The sequence below is a fragment of the Thermobia domestica genome, chromosome 6, assembly GCF_964235325.1.
Source record: "Thermobia domestica chromosome 6, izTheDome1.hap1.1, whole genome shotgun sequence".
In the NCBI taxonomy this organism is placed as follows: domain Eukaryota; kingdom Metazoa; phylum Arthropoda; class Insecta; order Zygentoma; family Lepismatidae; genus Thermobia; species Thermobia domestica.
The window spans coordinates 207,033,296-207,046,646 of NC_137459.1; positions in this window are offsets into that span (position 1 = coordinate 207,033,296).

Below are 13,351 nucleotides of genomic sequence, written 5' to 3' on the forward strand. Positions count from 1 at the left end.
GATTGTACATGTCCCCACGGAAGTAAATCAAACAGTGTTAAATCAGACAATCTCGGTGGCTATTCCACCAGACCTCGAAACTAGATCCGATGCCTACGAATTACTGCATCCAAACATTGTCGAACATTGGAACTGAACGTTATGTTGTGTTTGTGTAAACCATCCACAGAATTCACCTCGTCGATCGGCATCATTTCCATGAAACTCCTGTATGAAATGTACCTTGAAGGGATGGAAATGATGCTTGCGCAGAAATCTTTGGACAGACATTTGGCTGGTATTACTCTCTTGATCCCATCTTTCGTAGTGATTGCATTGGACTGTACATAACTTTGGCCAAAATGTCAACGAGTATGCCGTCGTCGGTTACGAAACGCGGTCTGCCAGAGAGAGGTTAATCCAAGACTCTGCCGGTATCCTTGAAGCGTGTTAATAACTTGCCAATCATTATATGTGATGACAATGGGAGGTCTGGATGGTGGTGATGAAACTGATCCGCAGCTGCACTTATACTCAAACCGAATGCGTGAAGGACCAGTTTTGTTTTGTGTGCAGGTGAACACATAGTTGTTATTCTTCATACACAAGCAAACGTACAGACGCCAATTCAACACATCACTTGAATGCAACACACAGCCTCAGAAACAGAACTAAACGGGAAGTGAAAGATGAGGGGCCTGTTGCTTGTGCTTGATTACGTAAGACACTGCCACTCGGGCAAAATAGGCGTATCGTGGCACTATGCTCATTTAAGAAAATCGCTCAGCGGTACTTTCTGCAATATTTGACGATTTATTTGCCTCCTGCTTCTGTCTACCTTCAACGGAATTTTCCATCAAATAACGCACATTTGAACAGTTACCATGTCCCCATTCAGGCATTTTCTTTTCCTTTCTTTCTTTATTTCATTTTTTCCAGTTTCTATACTGTTCGCCGAAGCTCCGCTAGCCCTCCCCGTTGGTCTAGTGGATGTTTTTGTTTGGCCTCGCACTGGAACCTTTATTATATAAGTTAGCTGCATATATACAACCTGATCTGAATGACCTGCAAACTATATCAGTTACTGCCTTTGCAGACGATGTTAGCCTTAGCTGTACCATTCTATAACAATTTAACTATTTATATTATTGACCAATTGCAACAATTTAGCGCTCTTAGTGGCGAAATGCTTAATTTACAAAAAAAGAAAGTGTTGCCCTTTCATTCTTGGACTATGGTCGGCATACCCCTACCATTTGCGAACATTGAACTGGTTACGAAAGTGAAAATCCTGGGCATCACATTTTCTAATTCGGACAGTTTACAGTATGAACATATTTGTGAGCCTCTCATTCAAAAATTACGAATGCTCAGTCTAAATCACAAATTGCGCAACTTAAACCTAATCCAACGTATTTGGTGTATCAATAGTTATTTATATGCTAAATTATTGTACTCCGCTCATATATATATCCCATTACTGATGTGTATGTTCATAAAATAAATTCCATTATTGGTTGGTTTCTGTGGGCAGGACATTATTTTCGTGCCAAGAGTGACGCTGTTACCCTACCCCTTCACCGTGGGGGCTTGAACCTAATATCAGTCAGTGCTAAATGTACTGCATTCTTTCTAGTTAATAATTATAAACAATTTCAAGTTACTGACCAAATCACCCAGCAATGGATTTCTTGTTGGATCTCTTCCCTCCCTGCACCTAATCCTTCTAATATGATGTCACTCAAACAGGCGTAGGTGTATATTCAACACTGCATGCAAGGTTGGTTCTATGTTCCTTTATCTGATCCTACCAATTATTCCCATATCCGCTTTCTATCCACACACTTCCACGTCCCTCTTTGCAATGATATCGTTCCGCGTATCCAAATGAAATTTCCAACAAAAAATTGGTCCAGGATCTGGTACAATATTCATAACACCACGTTGACATCAGCGGTCGTGAGTGTCTGGTATAAGATAGTGAATGAGCTCGTACCTACTCAGGTTAAGTTAAAACGTATTAGTGTACTGCCTACGGATATGTGTCAACAATGTAATCAGAAAGACACGCTAGAACACAGACTGACGTTGTGTGTTCACTCTTCTTCTATCTGGGCTAAATTACAACGCCTGTTAAGTGTGATTTGCTGAGAACCTGCATATAAGTTTGATCATAATTATGTTTTGTTCCCAGACTATAAGATTTTTCCAGTCACGAAAAACAATAGCGTCACATGGTTACTTGGTCAAACGATTTTTTTATCTTATGGACACATATCCGTGTGGAAATGAATATGCATATGTGATGTTTCTTAAAACTGCTTGTAAACAGTTTTCTGTAAATGTAGCTCACAAATATTTTTTAAAAAAATTATTTACGTATATTATGTACTGAATATCTGTCCTAAGCTGTTTTAGCTTCATGTAACTCTTCTGCAAATGGCAAATTTAAAAACAAAGTGGCTAGCACGTGTGTATTTGGTGTACGGGGTCCCGGGTTCTTTTCCCGCTGGGAGAGCCTTTGGAATTGTAACTGTCCTGGATATGTATTTTGTTCGTGTCCCTGTGGAATTTAGTAAAGATCAAACAGGCCTTGTGTACGAGGATACGCTGGGCTGCTCAGGAATTTGAGGTATGATCGGTTGATCATTTTTTTCTTTTTTAAAAAAGAAAGCCGGTAACGCGTCTGACTACGGTACAGACTACTCATGCGGTCATGGTTCAAACCTCGGTCAGGACATTGCCTTATTTTTTAACGCTCTCGTGTCTGGCGACACTGAGGTGAATTCAGCCACTTATTAAATTGCGTAACAGTGTTTTTTGAACCAGTACCCTTTTAATGTTCTATAATTTATTTAACAAACTCCTTGCATGACTTGCATTCTCTTGATGTCATTCATTTGTCAAAGGAACAAGGATATATGCCATGTCGCCCATCAAACGACTGCTGGGATGGTATATTTCAAGTAGTTTTTCTTCTACATTTTAAAATCCCTTTCCAATGACACAAGTAGTATTGCTCACGAGACCAGAACATTCTCGTGTCTCGTCTCGTTTCGAAATCTAATACACGACACTAGACAATAATTCAACGAAATGAGATGAGACAGCAACAAGTTTGCGAGTGAAGCCGTGACCCGCAAATGAATAATGGTGCTCACCAGCCGAGAATCTTTATTTATTTATTTGTTAAAATATATGACACGAGAAGAGATCGGGTATCAACTCCAAGGTTACATCGCCCCTTTAGGTGAGTCAAGGATTAGAAAAGGATGCTGCCCTGGTCCGAGTGAAATGGATAATCCCAGCATGCATCCGGGGAGACTGAGCGAAACCAGGTGAAACCCTAGTCATTATGTACCGTCGGAATAGGATTCCTGGCAAGTTTCACCTACCAAATGCCGTGCGGAAGGTGGGCACGCTACCCCTACACCAGCGGCTTGGTACGAGATAATTAATCCGCCCCTTTTGAACTTGTCAAGAAATGTGACAATACTGGCGCTTCTGTTTCTAGACGAGACAACAATTGAATAATGAAACAGGATTTAAGGGCCACAATAAGTAGAATTGAATCAGAGGCGGCGATTAGGGGGCAATAGGGGGCAGTTGCTCCTCCACTCTTTTTGAAGTGACCCCTTAACGTATATAGTTTCATTTAAAAATGTAAAGCTTTTGTTTGTATTACTGGTTCATAGAAAAAAAAATGTGCCATATAATATTTGCCGTTGCGTGAGAGAGTATTGATTATTTGTCTTCTCCTGCAGTTAACAAAGCTACAGAAATTGCGTTTTAATTCCAATTCAAAGCAATTAATATTACAATTGCGTATTTCTTTAAATATCGTAGCACATTGCTTGTAGTATTTACTGTCTTCCATTTTCTAAGAGTAATAAGATACATTTAATGGCATATGTGGAATTCAAAATAAAAGTTATTCATTAAATCCCAGTTTCATTATAACTTCTACAAAACAAGCCTCATTATTCATTACTATGATCAATATTATCCTTTTTATTTCTTTGTTTTGCACATTTGTTATTAAATAATCTGATCATACAATTTTCCAGAAAGAATGTTAATATGTTCATAAGCAAGGAATCAAATATCTTCTTACACTTTCGTTTTTTAAGAGTACAAACGGCTAGTACCAACTTGTGTTTCTCTTGTCAATTTACTTAATAAAATATGAAATACGATATACGGTCTTTTAACTGAAAAATATCGTATCCTATTAGTTACACAATCTTTCGTCAAACAAACTGTTAGGATCAACCAGGAAAACTAACATTTATATAAAATATGCAGGTAATGTCTTGTCAACTCACTTTTAACGTCCAATCGCCGCCACTGAATTGAATTGTATCCTTCAAAGTTGTCTTAGTACCAAGCAGAATACATTTGTAAGGAGTTTAAAGCTAAAATATTATGGATCTGTTTTAAAGCAATCACATGGTCGCAGTGAGTAGATTCGGGGCATCTTTTCGCCCATATTAATGAGGCAGTTTGGCGATATTTCTGACATGGTAGCAGTTCCTGATGCACGTTTGAAAAAATGGATACACCCTTTTACGCATACTAATGACACATAATGTATGCAGGTGCAGCCGGAGGTTGTATAAAGAACATGACATATAATAAATTGGTTTCCGGTGAAAAGAAATGTTAATTGGACAAGCAGAATACAGAAAAGACCTTTCGGAAATAAAATATACAGATCACACACGTAGAAAAAGGTAATAGATTGTTGGACTCATTAATATGCAACACATGTAACGCGACAGCTGCTGTTGGAGAATATTCTGGAAGTTTGGATCGTCGGAATGAGTGAAAGAAAGTACTAGAAACTTCGAGATCTTTTTAAATTTATTGTTGATGGAATAGGGGAAAGAACACACTCGAAACCTCTGGAAAGATTGAAGGGCATATAAATACTGATGCATTTGCATGATGTGTACATTTAGAAAGAATAGTCCACCAAGAACAAGTGTTAACTTTGCGAAGAAGATATTTTACTACTAGGAGAGACTGGAAGATTGGTAAGTACTACCGTTGTAGTTTTCTTGTATTATACTTGTTCATTTTTATATGGGAAAGGGACATATTGTAATTGTTGGGATTATAAGGGGGACGGAACTGTTTTGTTTCATCGGAAATTGATTGCGGAATTTCCGGCATTGAAAATGATATGACTCGGTGTACTTTTATGGAATTATAACTTGACTAAGATATAGTATAATGTAATATGTAGGGTAGAGGGAATTAACATTTTTTCATTGCACCGGGAATCGAATTAGTATTATCCCAGGTGGAGAACCGTACGCTAAATTTTATGCTTGCAGTGCGAACATGTTACTTATATATAGCTATGAATTGTGTAAGACATAACAGGTATATATAAATTATATTGTACAGAAAGTTAGCAGAATGCGCCCTCGGGACTCGAATTAGTATTCTCCCACGTGGAGAACCGTACGCTAAATTTTATGCTTGCAGTGCGAACTTGTTACTTATACATAACTATGAATTGTATAAGACATAACAGGCATATATAAATTATATTGTACAGAAAGTTAGCAGAATGCACCCCGGGAATCGAACCAGGACTCTTTCACGTGAAAAGCCGCACGACAAACATTTTGCTTAGCAGATGTTGTTACTTATACATAACTATGAATTGTGTAAGACATAACAGGTACATATAAATTATATTGTACAGAAACTTAGCGGAATGCGCACCCGGGAATCGAACCAGAGCTCTTCCACGTGAAAAGCCGTACGACAAACATTTTGCTTAGCAGATGTTGTTACTTATACATAACTATGAATTGTGTAAGACATAACAGGTATATATGAATTATATTGTACAGAAAGTTAGCAGAATACGCCCCCGGGAATCGAGCCAGGGCTTTTCCACGTGAAAAGCCGTACGACAAACATTTTGCTTAGCAGATGTTGTTACTCATATGTAGCTATGAATTGTGTAAGACGTATAACTGGTATTTAGAAAGTATATGGTATGAATTATTATTATTATTGTAAACTGTTGTGTTTTGTTTCATAAACACTAGTGCAACAATGAGGTTATATGGCGACAGAACGTTTAACGTTACCACAGATTGAACTTAAGGGTTTTTTTATGTTGAAAGCTAAGGCAATAAAAAGAGAGACCCGAGACTGTTTGAACATATTGCCCATGATGAAATGTAGTAGTGAAGTTAAAAGGGAAACTTTATACTTATATTTTGTAATTGGAAATTGTAATACAGCAAATAATTAATATTTAATTCTTTTATTGTTTTTAGGTGGTGAAGGAAATAAAAAAAATAATAGAAACAGTTGAGAACAAACCTGATTTTCCTGAATTGTTTGTTGTGGAGGTTTTTTAGTGAAAAGGAGTTATAGATTAATTTTAAAATATGGATTCACTGAAACCGTTGGATTTTAGTTGTATGAAATATCGAAAATATTGGATAATGTGTGATATGAATATTGAATACTGAAATATCCACATAAAAGTTATTATAAGTGTTACATCCAACGAATATACTGGCTAGACTAAAGGAGACGGTGATGATGAGAAATTAATGAATATGGTGGAATGAAAAAAGTGGGAAGAAGCAGGAGAACCACGACAAAAACCCACGCACATAGTGTTTGTGCACCAAAAAGCTAACTTGAAACAAGCTGGGATTGAATTAAGGACTCCGTGCACCAGAGGTGAACGCCGTATTGCGTACCCACTATAGCTTTTCTATGTATTATATTTGGATGAATAAAGTACACATTTAAAATTTGGTAGAAACCGGGGATTGTAGGAGGAAACGGGAGAACTTTACACACAACGCTTAAACTGAAAACACACTTGGAATGAGCGAAAGCATTTAGTTTCAGAAGTGACTTTTTTTAATGATTAGCGCTATTTAATGTGTATGAAGGAGGAAAGAAACTTACTGTAGCGCTTATTGGAGAATTATACTTTTGATACTCTTTATACAAAACTAGGTGTTTATATAACTTCATACATACTAGTAAAGAAAATATATCTAATAAGACGTAATGTACGTTAGGTACAATTTTGACATTATTTAAACAGTGTAGGTAACGACTCTTTTAAGGCAATACAAGAGACGGACAATTATTTGATAGCGCAGATTGTGATAGTAATGGTGTGCTTGGTTTATTAGGATTAGTCATATGCAGATGGAAACAATTGCTTTAAATAAGAGATAGCACTTTGAACGTATAGTTTGGTTAAAAGTGCTTTACTTTAGAACTCATAACATTAAGTACAAGGTAACCAACTATTAGCAGGACTGTGAACGATGGGAATTAGCGTGTTGGAGAGACAGATACATTTTGCGTATATAATAATAATGAGCATGAATATTTAACTTTGGCACCTAGAAGATTATGCAACCGACAAGTTAATAATGTTTTGAGGATTTCATATTATATTTAGATACAGTCTGATACGATTTTGTATTTTACTTGAAGTGTGATGAATGTTTGTTGAACTAAAAGGGTATTTTATTTATAGATCTTGTTTGTAACTTAGAAATAAAAAAAAAACAAGAAAATATCCTTGTAATGGTGTTACGACCGCCAGAAACGAAATAATAGCTAACATGTCCTTTTTACAGTTGATATAGATTTCTGTCAATATTAAACTTTAATAAAAACTAGTCTGAATTTCGACAATTTTTAAACTTTATTGTAATTGTTACAAAATGCATAAGAAATAGTATTTTAATGTTTTAGTTGTCTGCATATAGAGTGTACATATATATATAGTTGTGAGCGAATACATGGCATACAGTTATAACATATTAGAAGTGTTGTGCTCAACAAATTAGATTTTCCTAAACGTTAAAGAGATTATATTGTGCAGTTTGCACTTATTGAGTTAAATTTGGTCATTTAAGACGAACTGTGGTTTTGCTCTTTTACCCAATGCAATTGTATTGCATTGAAATACGGAAGTTACTATGTTTGGAATTTTTAGTTACTGTTTTGCTGGTTTTCACGAGCGATTTCGGAGGGCTGTTATTAAAAGTGGAATTTGAACCATCACTAATGCTTGTAACGAGAAAGTATATCTATTGAGAAGTGTGGATTTTCTTTGACGCAGATGAGAAGTAGCCCGTGTTTAAGACAGCTTGACGAAAACGAATGTTTGCACAACGAATTGAATCACTAACGCTCACACCAAGATTAATTTAACTGTATCTGGGACTTTTGATTGATTAGTAAATGAGTAAATTATATTTTAAAGCGGTGTTGAGAGTTATTTCGTATTAGGTTTTTAACTATTGTTTGGATTATTTTTTTAAAAATTATGTTTTATATAATAACAAGGTTATAAGGAACAGTATATTAACAGTAAAATGGGCTTTGAACCAGAATAGGGACAACGTTAATCCAGTTGCTGTGTATATGAACTGTTATAGAAGATTAATTTTCATAGTATATATCATTTCTTTATGTTATCGTAACTGCAAGAGAACTGTATTGTAAGACTACCTACCACATGTAAATAATAGTTAGAGCTAAAATACTGAAGTACTGGCAACTGAATTGTCAGTGAAAGTAATGTATTGTTTTAAAGAAATAAATAAATAGATATTAGAAAAAATAATCTTAGTTGTTTTCTATGCTATATGAAGAAACTAGTGTTTAAGAAGCAGTGCATTAGAAGAAAAATAATTGGTTTCGAAGAATATGCTAGGAAACTGAAAGTATTTAATACTTAATTTTAGATTATTTTTACAGACATTACCAACGTAACTGAATGATGAACTGTTGTCCATTGAACAAGAGTCACTGAGCTTGATACCTTGTGTTTACTTTATGATATGAAGACTTTAAAACTTTTCTTTTCAAAACTTTTTAAAGAAAATTATGGTTGCAGTAGGAGAGAAATGCGTGATATACTGTAGAAAAGTTGATGTTACAGTACCCTTGTGCTCCTTTCTTATAAAAAGAAGTTAGTGTACTATTTTGTTGAGAATATAGATGAAAATATTGTAAAATTACATCTTGTTTTATTGCAAGTAGAATAATGCTACTTCAATAATGCTTAAACGCAGTGAGTGTTAGGGCTGGATTCACCCTTCAACAAATTTCAGGATGTGCAGACCCTTACTTGGTATATGCTTTTTAAAAGAATAAAGTTTAGAGAGCTCAATACTTTGAGGTAAAGGATAAAATGTCTATGAAATGCATAGAAATATACAGGAAAATACTTCTTCTTATTAAGATGATAACGTGAAATACTTATTCCATTTTATATAGTAAAAGGACAAGATTGTATTTTACTTTTGTGAATAATTACCTTGGACTTGAAAATTAAACACAACCCTTTTGTTAGACAACCACTAAAAATCCTTCGTATAATGAATTGACACACACTGCAGACGCTTTACTTTTATTGATCCTGATAATAAACATTGTATGGTAACCTCTTGAAACTTGTAGACCCACAGTGAGGTATACTCGGATATGGGGAGAGCACTATGACTCAGTGGCAGAACTACATGCTGATGGTCGTGATTTAAAAACGACCAAGTGAACCTTGTGGTGGACAACAACTTTTTTCTCCTGGTACTTCCATTTCCTACAGCATTCATTTATTGGCTTAATTGGCTTATCCCTTAACCTAAAGGACGTTCTTCAGAGTAAGGAAGCTATCATGTTTCATAATATATAGTATAACAGGTACGATTGTCGTTGTATATTAAAAGCTCAACTTCCTCGATAGAATTTTACAACGACAAAAGATTGTGAATTGAATAATAATACGATTTCTATGCCTTGGCGGGCTAAGATCGAACCATGGATTCATCAAGCGCCAGAGGTGAAGGATTTGAAAGCGATGAAGAATATTTTATAATTCCACAGTAGTATTAATGATTGTTTGAGATTCTTAGTATACTATGTGATACAAAGGTTACATGAATTTTATTTTGTTCTTTTTGGACTAATGTTTAAGAGGACCAGAATGATAGATTTCAAGAACTACCTATGGTGCACGGATTACAGTTTTAATTTTACAGCTTTATACACATGCATTCAAAATTATAAGGCCATTAGATTTTTGTATAAGACTCTTGTTGGACTTGATTTGATTTGAGTTTAAGGTCTCTTTTCATCAACGAGGCTATATGAGACGTGGACCTACTGATTAACGTGGAATCCGAACCACATGAGCTCCCGCCGGGAATCGAACCTGGGTAGACTTTTGTTGGAATAAATGTTTTCGCTGGAACCTTTTTAAAATTTAATGTAAAACTTTAAACATAATGAAGAAAATAAGAACATACTGAGGTGAAATAAACTTGAAAACTCCCACCGTGCAAAAGAATTAAGGAAAACAGCCTCTGTTTTCAAGCTGAGACTATCCATGGTTGAGATTGACCATCAAATATAACGATTATTTTTCTCAGATGATGAGTTTGTATGCTTATGCCAGTAGCTAAAACTGGAAAAGTGAACCAGGTAGTGTTTGCAAAATGGTATTACATGGTTTAATCTCAGAACATGTGCAATTGTGATGGACAAAAATTCCATGGGTAGTGGGGCTGGTGGACAACAACAACTTCACGAAACATCTGTTGGTATTAAAATTAACGATACATGAACTTTCAAAAGACGAAATGTTTCTTTATCTGGACTGTTAATACTTTTTTTGAAATTTCATCGAAACAAGCATTCAACTTAAACTATAATAAACGAACGAACTATCTAGTTGCATTATAGGAGGGTGATACAGGTGTGGATGAAAAGTTTATGTATTGATTTTTGAATACGAGTTATGTGCGAGTAATTCAATTTTATTTAACTTTTAATATTAGAGATTATTTTATACGACCATTTAATATTTTATTATCTCTTATACATATTCGCTTTCATCATTTGTCCATTGTAATGTTAGTAGAAAAAATGTTTTATTTAACAACATGAGCACGAAAACCTACAAGAAAAATATTAGACAACATTCATAATTATCACTGTACGGAATACTTCTTTAAATGGAAACAGTTTGATTCATTGGTACAGTGCACCCATCTGGCACGAGGATCCCTAGTTCAATCCCAAGACCGTGACAATTTGTGATGGACAACACCCTGTGGATATTCTCGGGGTTCTCCATTTCCTACCACTTTCTTCATATTCAACATTTTTTACAATCATTAACCATTCAACGTTGCCTACCTGTAAAATATCTCGAGTAGATGAGTATATAAGACTCATGCCAGAACAAAATGTTTTCTCTTTGCTCTCAAGCCAGAAAAAAAAGCAGAAACTCATATCTACATGCCAGAATAAGTGTTTTCGCTTTGCTCTCAAGCCAGAAAAGAAGAAACTCTTATCCACGAAACTTGTGAAATTTGGCGAGTAGCAACTAGTAGTAATTTACTGTAGTAATGAGTAGTAATTTATTCATTTACTAATCAATCAAAAGTCCCAGATACAGTTAAATTAATCTTGATGTGAGCGTTAGTGATTCAATTCGTTGTGCAAACATTCGTTTTCGTCAAGCTGTCTTAAACACGGGCTACTTCTCATCTGCGTCAAAGAAAATCCACACTTCTCAATAGATATACTTTCTCGTTACAAGCATTAGTAATGGTTCAAATTCCACTTTTAATAACAGCCCTCCAAAATCGCTCGTCAAAACCAGCAAAACAGTAACTAAAAATTCCAAACATAGTAACTTCCGTATTTCAATGCAATACAATTGCATTGGGTAAAAGAGCAAAACCACAGTTCGTCTTAAATGACCAAATTTAACTCAATAAGTGCAAACTGCACAATATAATCTCTTTAACGTTTAGGAAAATCTAATTTGTTGAGCACAACACTTCTAATATGTTATAACTGTATGCCATGTATTCGCTCACAACTATATATATATACACTCTATATGCAGACAACTAAAACATTAAAATACTATTTTCTTATGCATTTTGTAACAATTACAATAAAGTTTAAAAATTGTCGAAACTCAGACTAGTTTTTATTAAAGTTTAATATTGACAGAAATCTATATCAACTGTAAAAAGGACATATTAGCTATTATTTCGTTTCTGGCGGTCGTAACATCATTACAAGGATATTTTCTTGTTTTTTTTTTATTTCTAAGTTACAAACAAGATCTATAAATAAAATACCCTTTTAGTTCAACAAACATTCATCACACTTCAAGTAAAATACAAAATCGTATCAGACTGTATCTAAATATAATATGAAATCCTCAAAACATTATTAACTTGTCGGTTGCATAATCTTCTAGGTGCCAAAGTTAAATATTCATGCTCATTATTATTATATACGCAAAATGTATCTGTCTCTCCAACACGCTAATTCCCATCGTTCACAGTCCTGCTAATAGTTGGTTACCTTGTACTTAATGTTATGAGTTCTAAAGTAAAGCACTTTTAACCAAACTATACGTTCAAAGTGCTATCTCTTATTTAAAGCAATTGTTTCCATCTGCATATGACTAATCCTAATAAACCAAGCACACCATTACTATCACAATCTGCGCTATCAAATAATTGTCCGTCTCTTGTATTGCCTTAAAAGAGTCGTTACCTACACTGTTTAAATAATGTCAAAATTGTACACTAGTGTTTATGAAACAAAACACAACAGTTTACATTAATAATAATAATTCTTACCATATACTTTCTAAATACCAGTTATACGTCTTACACAATTCATAGCTACATATGAGTAACAACATCTGCTAAGCAAAATTTTTGTCGTACGGCTTTTCACGTGGAAAAGCCCTGGCTCGATTCCCGGGGGCGTATTCTGCTAACTTTGTGTACAATATAATTTATATATACCTGTTATGTCTTACACAATTCATAGTTATGTATAAGTAACAAGTTCGCACTGCAAGCATAAAATTTAGCGTACGGTTCTCCACGTGGGAGAATACTAATTCGAGTCCCGGGGGCGCATTCTGCTAACTTTCTGTACAATATAATTTATATATACCTGTTATGTCTTACACAATTCATAGCTATACATAAGTAACATGTTCGCACTGCAAGCAAAATATTTAGCGTACGGTTCTCCACATGGGAGAATACTCATTTGACTCCCGGTGCAATGAAAAAAAAAATGTTGATTCCCTGTACCCTCCATATTACATTATACTATATCTTAGTCACGTTATAATTCCATAAAAGTACACAGTCATATCATTTTCAATGCCGGAAAATCCGCAATCAATTCCCGATAAAACCAAACAGTTCCGTCCCCTTATACTCCGGACAATTACAATATATCCCTTTCCCATATAAAAATGAACAAGTATAATACAAGAAAACTACAAAGTTAGTGCCTACTAATGATTATTTTT